Genomic DNA, 14,591 nt, shown 5'->3' with positions numbered 1-14,591 from the left:
AATACTAGTTATAGAGAAACATAAAACCACCAAACCGATCATAAAAGACAACTAAGTCAATAGATCTGAAAAAGAGAGAACAAAGGAGGTACAGATATACACTTCATGTGCCAGAAGCACCAGGTTCAAGTGAAGCTGCCATTTGAAGTTCCATTTGCAGTTCCATCTGATTGTCCAAAAAAGAAGCTAGATCTGCGGGTTCATCAAAAATTCTGGAACGACCTTTGAAGGTAATACGAAATTTCGGTGGCCCAGAAAAGGATAAGGGAATGTTCATTTCAGAAAGGTGTTTCCAAAGATTAAGAAAGCCCTTCCTCCTTATCACTGTATCCCTGGTGAAGTCTTGAGAGATTGAAATTCGATGACCTTCCCAGGAAACCACTTTAATTTTCCTCATGTGGGCAAGAATGTGCTCCGTTGTTGATGACGTAATGGTTTAAAAATTACAGCTCTTAGCTGTGTGGCAGATTTAGATCGGAAGGTGGGAACACGATGTGCCCTTTCTAGTTCAAAGTCTCTCTGGAAAGAGATTTGTAGAGTAGAAGGAAGCCATTGGTATAAAAAATCAATCATTGAAGAGGATGTTTTCTCTGCATCTTCCGGCAGACCAAAAATGCGCAGATTAGATCTGCAATTAGGATCCTCCTGTTCAGTGAGATCTCTGCACAATGCCATTGAGTGCTCTAAGTGGGTAAGAGACCGAGATTGCTTCTGCAGATGGTCCTCTGCTCCACTAATACGTGTCTCCGTGGTCGAAACACGAATAGAGAGAGCCTTGAAATCATTCCTGATAGCGGACATCTCCACTTGCAGTAAATCTGCGTTAGTCTTTGTTGACTGCGCAATCTCATGAACCTCATTGAGGCGCGTTAAAATTGCGTCAAGAGTGGTATTAGTGTCTGTGTGAGAAGACTCAGGCGTAGGAGACAATTGTTTGAGTCTTTTAAGCGAGGCACCTGAATCTTTTGAGTCTTTAACAGATGATGAACGGCCCATATTGGCGGCCATGGAACAACAGACACAGAGAAAAAAAATATATAAAACCACTTGAGGAAAAATAGAGGCAGGCAAAAAAGGTTAAAGGAAGTGTCTTCCCCACCAAAAATAAGAGAAGAGAGCGCACTGAAAGCAGATAAATCAGAATAAGCTAAAAGGGCGGACTTATATGACAAACCTTTGAAGGAATTAGTAAAAGCACCTTCCAGAGTCCAGCAGGCTAAAGCAGAGACCCAACGAATAGATAGAACGCAGCTCAGGGCTCAAACTGCTGTACCAAGGCAAGCCAAAACGTGTGCAAGCATAAAGAGCCACAGAATAACCAGCCAAGCAGCGCGAGGGAAAAAGTGAGGAAGAAAAAATGAAAAAGTATCCAAATGTAGTCACAAGCACCTGGTATTCCGCCGAACTGGCAAGAAAGTATCCATGACGGCTTTGCTGAGAAGAGAAGCTGACGTCCGTCACAATCAGCTAAAATGGCGGCCGCCCGTAGAGATAACGAGCGCCACCTCAGCCTGTCAGAAATCACACCTCCGTAGCCAAAATCCGACTGAAATGCTCGCAAACGGCTCCCGGCATGTTCCGAGGGTCAGGAGAGCTGTTGTGATGAACAGGGGCACCTGGAAGCGGGCGAAAACCTCCAACGGCCCTCAGTCCCCCTGGAGCTCAAGCGCAAGTCGCCATACCACAGCGGCGCGCAAGCCACGCGCCCCCCACATTGTAAAGGTTTTAACTAATCAAGCAATAAAGTCTTAACCAACATGCCAGAGTGAAATATCATGAATTGATGCTTTAAGGCCAATGAGAAGTGAGCTAATATATATTCCTGAGGCTTCCTAGTACAGTAGGAGTTAATCACCGTCCAAGCATGATGTCTTTGTAATAGAGTGTTCTTGTCTGTGGAATGTGACAGGAGTTTTTTGTTCGGTTAATTGCTTAGTTGAAGGCCTCTTTCCCAATGCTGGAGTTCCAAATGTCTTTCGCACAAATATCCTCTATTCCCTTGTTTAAATAGCAACCCCAATAGCCTTGTATTTTCTTCTCTTTTTGTGCCTCAATTTCTTTCCAGCACAGGTTTTCAATGGAACCAGTTTCGGATGCACGGATCTTCTCACATAGTTTAAGCCCTCCCATGCTGGTGACGGAGCCGCTCCGTCACCAGCCTCTGTCGAGCTGTGCTGGTGACGGAGCGGTACCGTCACGGCCCGCTCGGCGCTGATTTCGCGCCTGCACGGCACGTTCTATTAAGCGGGCGGGGCCGTGACGGAACCGCTCCGTCACAAGCACAGCGCGCCCGAGGCTCGTGACAGAGCGGTTCCGTCATGAGCATGGGAGCGCCACGCGGCCCTCCTCGCCCCTAGCGCTGCAGCAGAATTGCCGCCGCAGCAAAGGGGTTACAAAAGAAACAAACAGAAATCTGACCTCTCAACCTTTACAAAGGGCCTTCCAATGCACAGAAACACGTTGCAGCATTTTTAGCAGCTTTTGAACCTTATGAGCTAGACATATTTTTTGTTGTTAAAATCAGCAAAAACATTTCCACTGATGATGGATTACGTGGCAAATGCAGCAAATCTCTATTTATGCATAAACGCGGCAGCCGCACACTCGCATAATTCCAGTGGCCCTGGTTACGATTAAGTTCTCGCTTAGAAGGGGCACAATGGAAAAATCAGGTAATACATATTTCACAATCACAGGGTTAAAATAAACAAGCTCAACAAGTCTTACGGGTTAATGCAATGCTACTGTTCAACTGCTAAAAAATCTAACTTTTTCAGACAAGTTACACCAATTGCACATCCTGACGTATTTGACAACACTACTTAAAATGTTTTATCCATATAGAAAATTAATTGCCTCCACACAATACAGGTCATGAAATAGCCACCGCAGTAAGTGTTCTTTGGTACAAAGCAACAAAATAAACAATAAGCCTCCAGCTTTCGGCACAAATGATCCCTCAAATGATAACATTAAGTAAGTCTTATAAATGTAATAATTTTCTCTGAAGAATGCTCTTGACAGTTTCCGAAAAAAAAGACATTTCACCAAGACATACTCAGCTTTGCATTTTTGCATGAATACGCTCACTTTTACCATACTATATAATGTTCCCAAAAGCAAGTTTTTACTTTAATTTTCCACAAATACTGATTTCATCCTAGGGAGAGACTTATCACTTTCCCCAGCACTTCTAATACCTGGTCCGATTTTATTCATATTTTTTTATTATCATCATCAAATGCTATTGATACCCATCATATTGCAGAGATTTTCATGAGTATTATGCATCAGTTTCCCAGGGCCACCTTTATCTAACATATAGCCAGATATATATACGAAGGACGCAGACAGAATGTCATGGAAGGACATCACTTTGTCACCTACAACCAGTCATCAGCAAAAAGCCACAATATATAAAAATAAAATGGCACCATAACTCCCCCGACAACCACCCCAAACAATCCACCCTCTCAACTCCAACATCACAGAAATGTCACACTCACCAATCACCGAAACACACAAATGCATGCATATTCAGTTTGCCCATTTTAAGATTCCCATGTTTTTTTCTGTGCTTTATTTTTTTTTGCCATCATTTTGGTTTTACTTTTTCCACATGTCCTATCTCCATATTTTTTATTTAATCATTTGCCTTTATTTCCATTTTCTTCCTTGAACCATTTTTTCTTTACCTTTTAGACTTACATCTCCCTTTTTTACAACACATCCATTTATGTCGTTTTTTCTCACTGACCTTCCTCCCTCTCTTAATCTTTCCTCCTTCTTCGGTCTGTTTCTGACCACCTAACAGCTCATCTTAATACCCACCCACAATCCATTGATGGCAGCAGCCCAGATCATCTCACAGTTCACATCACAGCTCACACTGGTATTGCCCCTACAGACAATCCACTTCATCTCAGAGAGAGAGGCTCAGCAGCTGCACACCAGGCATTCTCTACCACTAGAAGTCCTGCTCCTTGGAGGCTATAGCGCCAGCAGTGGTTGGTCACTTCCTGACATTCATCTTCCTGAGTGTTGGCGGGAACCTTTTCCTATACTGTGGATGCTGACTGAAGATGCATCAATCTGTATCCCTGTTTCATTTAAAATCATGAAAGCTTCACACTTAAAAAAAAAGATTTTACTGTTTTTGGAAATTTACAAGACAGGCCTTTCCAGCTTTGTACACGCCAAGTAAAACTATCTTTGTTCAGAACTCCATTGCTTTGTAACAAGGGCCATGCTGTATAACTCACCTACACTCATAATTATTACGTTACTATTGACTTAATTCCTCCCCATCAATCTATTGAACAATGGGAATATAACAGCGTCCCCCTTCTGCATCCACAAATTGTGTTTATAATGTTCATTGCCTGGAAGAAACCACCCCTTGTCTCCATATTCTTGAACTGAAAAAGTAATGAATATTAGCTATGGAGGCAGCCATGCATATTGCTTTTATGTCCTTTGTTAGTTTAACCCTTACCAACATGCTTTTTAATTGTCAGATGAACCAACAATCAGAAGCTTGAAAGAACCCGTTAAGATTAAAGTGAAAACAATAAGTGTGCAAAAACATCCCTCACATACTTTGTGTAAAAGACACAGGAGCATATTACCAACAAGAAGCGATATTTATCGCTAAATAGGCTTAGCGACGATTTTTTTATGGCTGAGAATCACCGGAATTTATCGCTGAGATAACATGCTATTAGCAACGTTTATCTCCAAAGCGATACATTTTCCGGCGATAACGGCGGAATGCGTGAATATCGCTGAGAATACAGAGATATTCACGCATTAGCGACAAAATGCTCTTAGCCATGTTATCCACCTCCCATTGGATAACATGGCTAAGAACTGGTCTGGGCAGGTGTTAGTATTTGGAGATATTCGCGCTTAGCGCGAATATTTCCATCGCTACGCCTGCCTTGCTAATAAGCGATAGCGATGTTAGCGACTGTTTTCGGTCGCTAACAGTTTGGGTACGCCCACTTTGCATGTCATTAGTGATAAATATCGCTAACATGCAAAGTGGGCCCCAAACTGCTCGCTATCACCTAAAAGCTGTCGCTAACTGCTGTTAGTGACAGCTTGCTAATAGGACGATAGAATTATCGCTGCTTAGCGGTTGAAAACGGGCGCTAAAGCGGCGAAAATTCACTATCGCCACCCTTGATAATATACCCCACAGTTAGGGTTGTGAAAAACACTTTTCAAAGGACAGGCCTGCGAGGCACATTGTACAGAGCATGGACATGAAACATCGTGCAAAAAGATAAAGTCCAATATACATGACAATACACGTTTTGGAAGACACATTATAAGAATGTCAGTCACTGGACAAGTTTTGGAAATCACACATCCTTTAGCAGATACGAGCATGGCGTGGTTGAGGACACTCTGTACAAAACAGGCTGTTGATAAGATAGTGAATGGCAATGCTTAAAGGGATCGATTACCCAAAATATACTACAAATTGGCTGGTAGGATCTGTTTTCTTTTCAAATGCTGAAAACGTGCTCCTACATTACATGCACACGGAAATATTTATTATGAAACTCTCCTTCTAAAATAAACACAACATGGGACTACAGAGCCATGCTTAAATATTGCGGAGAATATGTTATATTGATGAATTACATAGTGACTGTCATGTTTTACATCTCTGTTTTTTTATATAGCGCAAACCTGGGTTAAGGATATTGGAGCGCTTTACACAAGCACTGGATTACATTAAACCTTTCGCTGCTAGGCCTTTCCCTTCGCCTCTTCGCACTTAGGCCCCTGTAACTCTTTGTCCAAATAAGGTATTCATGCCAAAATTGCATCCTTTTCTTCCAATATCATGGGGATTTTAAAGGTACTCAGGGTTTGTTGATTACCCTGGAGGGGACCCAAAAATTAGCCAAAATACAGCAACGTTTTTTTTTGTTAAATGGGAAAAAAGTGCTGCAGAAGAAAGCATCTGGGGGCATATTATCAAGGACCGGTGTTAAAATTATCGCCGTTTTATCGGCAGGAAACCGCCGATAAAACGGCAATAATGGGCTTGATAATACGCCCTTGTTAATTACCATAGAAGCCCATGTTAACACCAGAACATGGGCTTCTATGGGAATTAACAAGGGCGTATTATCAAGCCCATTATCGCCGTTTTATCGGCAGTTTCCTGACGATAAAACAGTGATAATTTTAACACTGGTCCTTGATAATATTCCCCCTGGTTTTTTCCCCTGCAAATTATAACAACAAAGGGTTGGTGGTGCTGAAATCAGCAGCTTTCAGGGACAGACAGACTTTTGTCAGAAAAACAAACTTTTGCACACAGTTTTGGCATTTTACTGGGACATAGCCCATTTTTGCTATTTTTTGTGCTTTCAAACTCCTTCCAGTTAGTGGTAGAAATAGGTAAGAAAGCAATAATGGATCCAGGAAGGCTATCCATTTCTGAAAAGTAGAAAACATTCTGAATTAAGCCAGGAGTCATTTGCATAAATCTTTTAAGGTTTTTTTATAGGAACTAACAGTTGAATATAAGAAAAATTGAAAATGAGTTGAAAAAAACAGCCATTTGTGCCAACGTTTGCACCGGTAACTTCTTTGAAGTATGACAGATTTTTTAAAGCAATATACCGTTACATCCGCTGGACTCTTCTGGTTGTTGGGATATATAGGACTTGTAGGTTCACCAAGAACCCGAGGAAAAAGAGCCAATAACTGAGCTGCGTCTTGCAATAGATTTTCATTGTGTACCGGGTATATAGCAATAAATAAAGAGTGAAAAATAGGTACCGAGGACACCTATGCATTACCGAAATAGGAACGAAATATAGAGTTTAGAAGCAGTCACTATTTGTACATCTCTGAAATTGTGTGTACCCATACTAGCATGTGAATTTTAGGACATTTTTCAAAGTGACTTCTTTTTTTACACATTGTCTTACATTTGGAAAGCAGAAATGCATAGAAAGTCAATAGGTAATAACAGGTGATCTACAATTACATGTTCCCCTACATCTCCCATAAAAATGGTACCTCACTTGTGTGAGTAGGCTTAGTGCCCGCGACAGAAAATGGCCCAAAATGCAGACCCTTTTTTTGCGAAGTGCCTAGCTGTTTATTTTGAACCCTAGCTCAGGCGGCACCTTGGGCAATCTAGCAACCCTATACATTTTTGAAAAACAGACACCTAGAGGAATCTAGGAGAGGGTGACTTGTGTGGCTTTGACCAGGTTCTGTTACCCAGAATTCCTTGCAAACCTCAAACTTTGTAAAAGAATAAACGCATTTTCTTCCCATTTCTGTGATGTAAAGTTCTGGAATCTGCGTGGATCCAAAAAATTCTACCCACCTCGCATTCCCCAAAGTCTTCTAATGAAAACGGTACCTCACTTGTGTGGGTAAGCCTAGTGCCCATGACAGGAAACAGGCCAAAACGCAATATGGGCACACCACATTTTTACAGTGAACACTAGCTCTGCCGGCACCTAGGAAAATTTAGCAAACCTATAAATTTTTGAAAACTAGACACCCAAGGGAATCCTAGAGGGGGTGACTTGTGTGACTTTCACCAGGTTCTGCTACCCAGAATCTATTGCAAACCTCAAACTTTGTCACAAAAACAAATTTTCCTCACATTTCCGTGATGGAAAGTTCTGGAATCTGCGTGGATCACAAATTTCCATGCATCTTGCATTCCCCAAAGTCTTTTGTATATAAATGACACCTCACTTGTGTGGGTAGGCCTAGAGCACGTGACAGGAAACAGGCCAAAATGCAACATGGACATACCACATTTTTACAGTGAAAACCGACCCTTTTTTCAAAGTGCCTAGCTGTGGATTTTGAACCCTAGCTCTGCTGGAACCTAGGGAAACCTAGCACACCTATACATTTCTGAAAACTAGACACCCAGGGGAATCCAGGATGAGGTGACTTGTGTGGCTCCAACCAGGTTCTGTTACACAGAATCTCTTGCAGACCTCAAACATTGTAAAAACAGAACACATTTCCCAACATTCATGTGATAGAGAGTTCAGGATTCTGCGTGAGTCCACAAATTTCCACCCACCCGCATTCTCCAAAGTCTTCCAATAAAAATGTTACCTTACTTGTGTGTGTGGGCTAAGTGCCCGCAGCAGAGAAGGGCCCAAAACGTATGGTGAAGACATCAAAATTGCCTACCACAAAACGACCTGCTTTCGCAAAGGGGCTCACCTGGGTTTTTGTCCCGCGCTCAGCAGACATTTAGAGAAACCTACCAAACCCAGACATCTTTAAAAACTCGACACCTAGTGGAGTTCAGAGAGGTATGGCTTGTGCGAACCACCCAACATTTTTCTACCCAGAATCCCCTACAAACTTCAAATTTATTTGAAAAAATCAAATTTTTCTCAAATTTCTGTGTGGGAAAGTTGTAGGATCACCGGGCTGACACAAATTTCCTACCAGCCAGCATTTCCCCAGGTCTCGCGATAAAAATTGTACCTCACTCGTGTGGGTGGTCCAAGTACCCGCGACAGGCCAGGGTCCAAAATGTATTGTGGAGACATCAAAACAACCTGGTTTTGCAAGAGGGGGTCACCTGGGGTTTTGGCCCCCGGCTCGGCAGCCATCTAGGGAAACCTACCCAACCCACACATTTCTGAAAACAAGGGACCCGGGGGAGTCCTGGGGCGTATGTCTTACCCCCTGCAAACCTCAAATTTAGCTGAAATAATCACATTTTTGTGTGGGATCACTGTGCCCGCACAAATGTCTGACCACCCAGCATTCCCCTTGTTCTCGCGAGTAAAATGATACCTCACTTGTGTGGGTGGGCCAAGGGCCTGTGACTGGGAAGGGGCAAAAACATAGCGATTGAGGGTACAGCACAGCGAATTCTAAGCGCTACATTTTTTACAAAATACGTTTTTAACAGATTCTGCATTGGACAACTTTACCACACAGAAATTTGAGAAAAAATTGTTTTTTTCAGCTAAATTTGAGGTTTGTGGGGATTCTGGGTAGGAAAATGTTGAGGGACCCACTCAAGCCATATCTCCCTGGACTCCAGAAATGTCTGGGTTTGGTAGGTTTCCCTAGAGGGCCGCTGAGCCGGGGACCAAAAACGCATGTTTTCCCCATGCAAAACCAGGTCGTATTGTGATAGATAATTTTGAAGTCTGCACAATATGTTTTAGGCCATTGCCTGTCGAAGGTGCTTGGCCCACCCATAGAAGTGAGGTACCATTTGTATCGGGAGACCTGAGGGAACGTGGGGTGGTAGAAACTTTGTGTTAGCCCAGTGATCACTCCACTTTCCCACCCAGATTCTGGAACTTTACATCACAGAAATATGAGGAAAATGTGTTTTTGACAATGTTTGAGGTTTGCACGGGATTTTGGGTAACAGAGCCTGGTGAGAGCCACACAAATCACCACGTCCTGGATTCCTCTGGGTGTCTAGTTTTTAAAAATGTATAGGTTTGCTAGGTTTCCTTAGGTGCCAGCAGAACTAGAATCCAAAATCCACAGCTAGGCACATTACAAAAAAGGGTCAGTTTTCCCTGGAAAAATATGATGTGTCCATGTTGTGTTTTGGGCTGTTTTGTGTTGCAGGTATTAGACCTACCGACACAAGTGAGGGACTATTTTTATCAGGAAACTTTGGGGAATGCTGGGTGAGTGGAAGCTTGTGGATTCGTAGAGATTCTAGAACTTTCCATCACAGAAATGTGAGGAAAATTAGTTTTTTAAGTTTGAAGTTTGCAAGGGATTCTGGGTAACAGAACCTGGTGGGAGACACACAAGTCACCCCATTTTGGACTCCCCTTGTTGTCTAGCTTTCAAAAATGTACAGTTTTGCTAGGTTTCCTTAGGTGCCGGCTGCATTAGGGCCCAAAATCCATAGCTAGGCACATTGTGAAAAAAGAAGTCAGTGCCTAGTGGGCTTTCTGCCGTCCTGGTGGTTGTGGAGATTGGGGGCTATTGCCCCGATATGCCCCCAAGAGGGGCAGAAAGACTGTGGCTATTTTTTGGGGGGTGGGGGCATTTGCAGCCCCCATTCCTACGAATAAAAAAAAGCCTGCATAATCCCTGGTGCCTAGTGGACTCTCTGCCCCCCCAGGGAGCAGATCAGGGGCTATTGCCCGCATCTGCCTCCAGGGAGGGCAGGGAGGGCAGAAAAACTGTGGCATTTTTTGGGGTGGGGGCATTGGCAGGCCCATTCTGGGCAGCCCCCCTAGCAATAAATTAAAAAAACGAATCCCTGTTGCCTAATGGGCTTTCCACCCCCGCGGGCAGATCAGGGGCTATTACCCCCTATCTGCCTCCTGGGGGGGGGGGCAGAAAGACTTTTGCATTTTTTGGGGTGGAAGGGTGGGGGCAATGGTATGCCCATTCTGGGAAGCCCCCCCCCCCTGACCAAAAAAAAAAGAATCTCTGGTGTCTACGGGCCGTTCCCCCCTCCCTGCGGCCTAGTGGGTGGACCCTGCTTGGGGCACACCCTCCAACAGCAATAGCCAAGCAAGAATCCACTAGGAAAGGATACCATTGGAAAGGGGAGATTCTCTTGTTTCCAACAATACCTCTCCCATGTAATTTGGTACTCTGGTGGCTGTGATAGCCCCACGAGCACCGAAACAATGAAACTGAAACAAAGTTTCAGTTTCATTTTCAATGTAATGGTGTCAGCACGCCATGCACGCGATCGTCATTACATTGAACAAAAAAAAAGGCTCAGGAGGTTGGGGAAGCTCTTCCCCAACCTCCTGAGGCAAAATTTTAAAAAAGGAAATCCCTCTTGTCTGCAGTAGAGGGAGTTTGTGTGCCTGAGTACATGAGGGAATGGCTCCGTCATGAGCACAGGAGCACTGGTGCTCATGACGGAACCATTCTGTCATAAGCACCGAAGAGGTTATACAAGGTCAGACTCCTATTTGGTTTTTTTTAGGCACAGTGAGTTTAAGAAGCGTTGGGATAAGAATGGGGGGCAGTCGGGCATTGGGCCCACACCTATTGGTCACCTGTAGGCTGTTTTTAAGACCTCGCTCAACCGCCCAAAATAGCCTTACTGTCTTCCACGATGTCACCAATGTTACTGGATATTAGCTTTAAAGTGCCTCATTTACCAAACATTTCTCTACAAACAAGTCAAATGAGACAAACCAAATTGTGTTTAATGAAATGTCACGATCGGGGAAAATGGGCCACTTTTTCAGGAGTGACCAGGCTTAATTGTGATCCCAATCGACCTTGAGTTAAAATGAGTTGCCCAAAATCACAGAGTGTTGAGCTGATGCCAGGACTCGAACCTCTTCCCCTGTTGCAGGGTGGAAAGCTCTGGCTGTTCGGTCACACCTTGTCAATAATTGTATTCTGAGGAGTCCGGGGAGTTAACAAATACATCCAGTGTATGCTTGATGACCAAATGCCATATGATGAAATCATGTGGAAAAGCGTATTTATGTCAAAAAGTTTCTTCCTTTAAGAAATCTCCCGGGCTTTCATTTCCCATGAGAGGTGGCTAAGGTGCACACAGCCCTGTGTCAAAGGTGCAGGGGAGCATGTGTTATCATACATGAGAACATTTTAGAAGAGTAAAGTTAGAGATTTTTTTTTAAATAATTGGAAGAATTTGTTTTTTCTGTTGACTTCTATCGAAGCAGAGGCAATTTCAGGCGGTGGACAGCCAAATTAAAGCCATTTTTGGCATGAAAAATCAGGGATCTCCTGCCGGAATCGGGTCTATTGGCATGTGTGCGTGTTCTCTGGGCCAGTGATGTCCGCTTAGGTGCTGCTGGACTAGGATTTTGGTGTGGTGTATCCATTCAGGCCATGCGGGTTCTTAGCTGGAGCAATGAAGGACCCTGGGGGAAGTGAAGGTCGCAGACCAGTCTTCCCTCTGGGTGATTTGTGCAAGGGCCAATAGGACAGGGTGGCGGATAGGCTTAGTTAGGGGGAAGGGGCCGGTTCAAATAGGGTATAAAGGTGTCAGGAGAGGAAGATCCGGTCTATTCCTGACATCTGAACATCACTGGCCTGGGAGTTTGTCTTGGGCCTCCCACCCACCCTACATGCTGTAGGCAGAAAAGTGTGGTAGAGACATGGTTGGGCGTTGCCAGTTTAGGATGGGTTGCAGGGCTTAGGCGGTAGTTTGGGAGGGTGGTGGGTCACATACAGGCATATTCACCCCTCAGGAGAGGAAGAGTGCACAGGGAACTGATTGCGGGCACGGGATGCGATGAGCAAGGGGAAAGTCTTCAAGGGAGGATGTTTGGCAGGCGAGTGAAGGAAAGTTTAAGTAGATCGAATGAGGTCAGTGATTGAGAGGGTAAACAGTGGAACAAAGGATATGGTCTTTTGAGGTACATGTAAGCGGGCCACTGATGAATAGGGAAGGGAGAATGTAACTGTCTGGGTTATGTTAATGATTCATATTTAAAAGTATTGTTAAAGATAATAAAGTTCACCTAGTTTGTAAGCAACCTTGTTGTAATAAATGGCCTTTTACGCTATCACAACAGTGTGGAGCGTGGTTATTGCACAAGCGCTAGTGGGGCTGTTCCCTTGTGATTCAGGTGGGCTCCATAAGTTCGTGGGATTGATTGTTGCTTACTGACTACCCTCTGAGAAGGTGGTGTAGAGCAAGGATCCCCATTCCTGCTTTAGCCTGTGTTCTCAAAGGAACTTGGGGAGGCTATGATGAAAATTTGTGGGGAACATCCTTTACAACGCGGATGTTACCCCGCACTACAGTTACGACGCGTCTTTTACAAAGCAAGTCGTAACCACGACTTGCGCTGGAGGGCACTCAAGGACAAGGATTAGTAGATTTACCATTCCAACACCTTCTCTACTGTACGTAGGCTGGTCCAGCACCCCTACAGTGCAAGCCGTGGTAGCGACTTGTGTTGTAAAAAACACGGTGTAACGGTACGCGTGGTAATACCGCACATTGTACCGTCATACATCCAAAATTTGTTACCGCCCGAGTAGGCTCCCATTGTTAACACACCTCTTCTGTACTGGACATGCACAGCATGTTTATGGATAGCGAATGCATGAAAGGGGCTGAAATGAATAAAACGCACTTCACACATGCGCAAACCATTTTTGCCCTGCTGTAGTCCCTGCCTGTGCTTTGGACTTGCGCACTTCGCACTGTCAGCAACACAGGCCTTGGGAATGAAAAGAGACAAAATGACATACTTGTCATTTCGTGAATTTGCTTTTCAGCTGCACCAAGCTGCATAGAACATCAACAGGACACAGGCCAAAACGAAACATGGGCACACCACATTTTTACAGTGAACACTAGCTCTGCCGACACCTAATGAAATTTAGCAAACCTATACATTTTGGTCCGGGCACTGATGAAAAAAGTGGCCCACATTCACGGGCCGGGCCCACATTCGCGGGCGTGCCCTTTCATGAAACACACAAGGAATGTAAGTGGGAGGATATTGTGCTTGTGAAGGACAAAGAGCAAAGGTGACAATGTCCTACAAGCTGAGGACCTGAAAAACAGTGTGGCCCCTTTCTATTACAAAATTATTCTTCAGCCCTCCAGCGCAGGAGCACCTGAAAAACAGAGGCCCATTTCACCTGAAAAAATATTCCCCAACACTCCAGCGCAGGAGCATCTGAAAATAGCGAGGCCCCTTTATATTAAAAAAGTATTCCCCAGCCCTCCAGCGCAGGAGCATCTGAAAACAGCGAGGCCCATTTCTCTTACAAAATTATTACCCAGCCATCCAGCGCAGGAGCATCTGAAAACAGCGAGGCTCCTTTCTATTAAAAAATTATTCCCCAGCCCTCCAGCGCAAGAGCACCTAAAAACAGCGAGGCCCCTTTCTCTTAAAAAAATATTTCCCAGCCCTCCAGCGCAGGGGCACCTGAAAACAGCGAGGCCCCTTTCTCTTAAAACATTATTCCCCAACCCTCCAGCGCAGGAGCACCTGAAAACAGCGAGGCCCCTTTCTCTTAAAAAATATTTCCCAGCCCTCCAGCGCAGGGGCACCTGAAAACAGCGAGGCCCCTTTCTCTTAAAAAATTATTCCCCAACCCTCCAGCGCAGGAGCACCTGAAAACAGCGAGGCCCCTTTCTCTTAAAAAATATTTCCCAGCCCTCCAGCGCAGGAGCACCTGAAAACAGCGAGGCCCCTTTCTCTTAAAAAATTATTCCCCAACCCTCCAGCGCAGGAGCACCTGAAAAACAGGAGGCCCCAGCTATTTGTAAATTACTCAGCCATCCCCAGCCCTTCACTGCCTCAGGGCAATGGTGTGGCAGCAGAGGGACTAAAGCAGAAATACAGCTTCTGGGCCATCCATGGGGATGGGGGAGGCTAAGGTGAAGATGGTGCGAGTTCCCCACATCACCTGGCCCCCATGGTGAGACCCATTCTTCTTCGCCCACAATGCCCTGAATGAGAAGGGCTGTGGGCGAGGTGTTAATGCAAGCACTGTTTCTGGGCTGCGTGGGCCCGAGGGGGGCCGAGGTGAAAATCGCTCATAGGCCTGAGCAACACCTGGCACCCTGGGAGGCTGATTCTGGCACAGAATCACCCCACCCCAGCCCACCATCAGCATGATTGTTT

This window comes from Lissotriton helveticus, chromosome 4_2, assembly GCF_964261635.1.
Source record: "Lissotriton helveticus chromosome 4_2, aLisHel1.1, whole genome shotgun sequence".
Taxonomy (NCBI): domain Eukaryota; kingdom Metazoa; phylum Chordata; class Amphibia; order Caudata; family Salamandridae; genus Lissotriton; species Lissotriton helveticus.
This window is presented reverse-complemented; position numbering follows the sequence as displayed.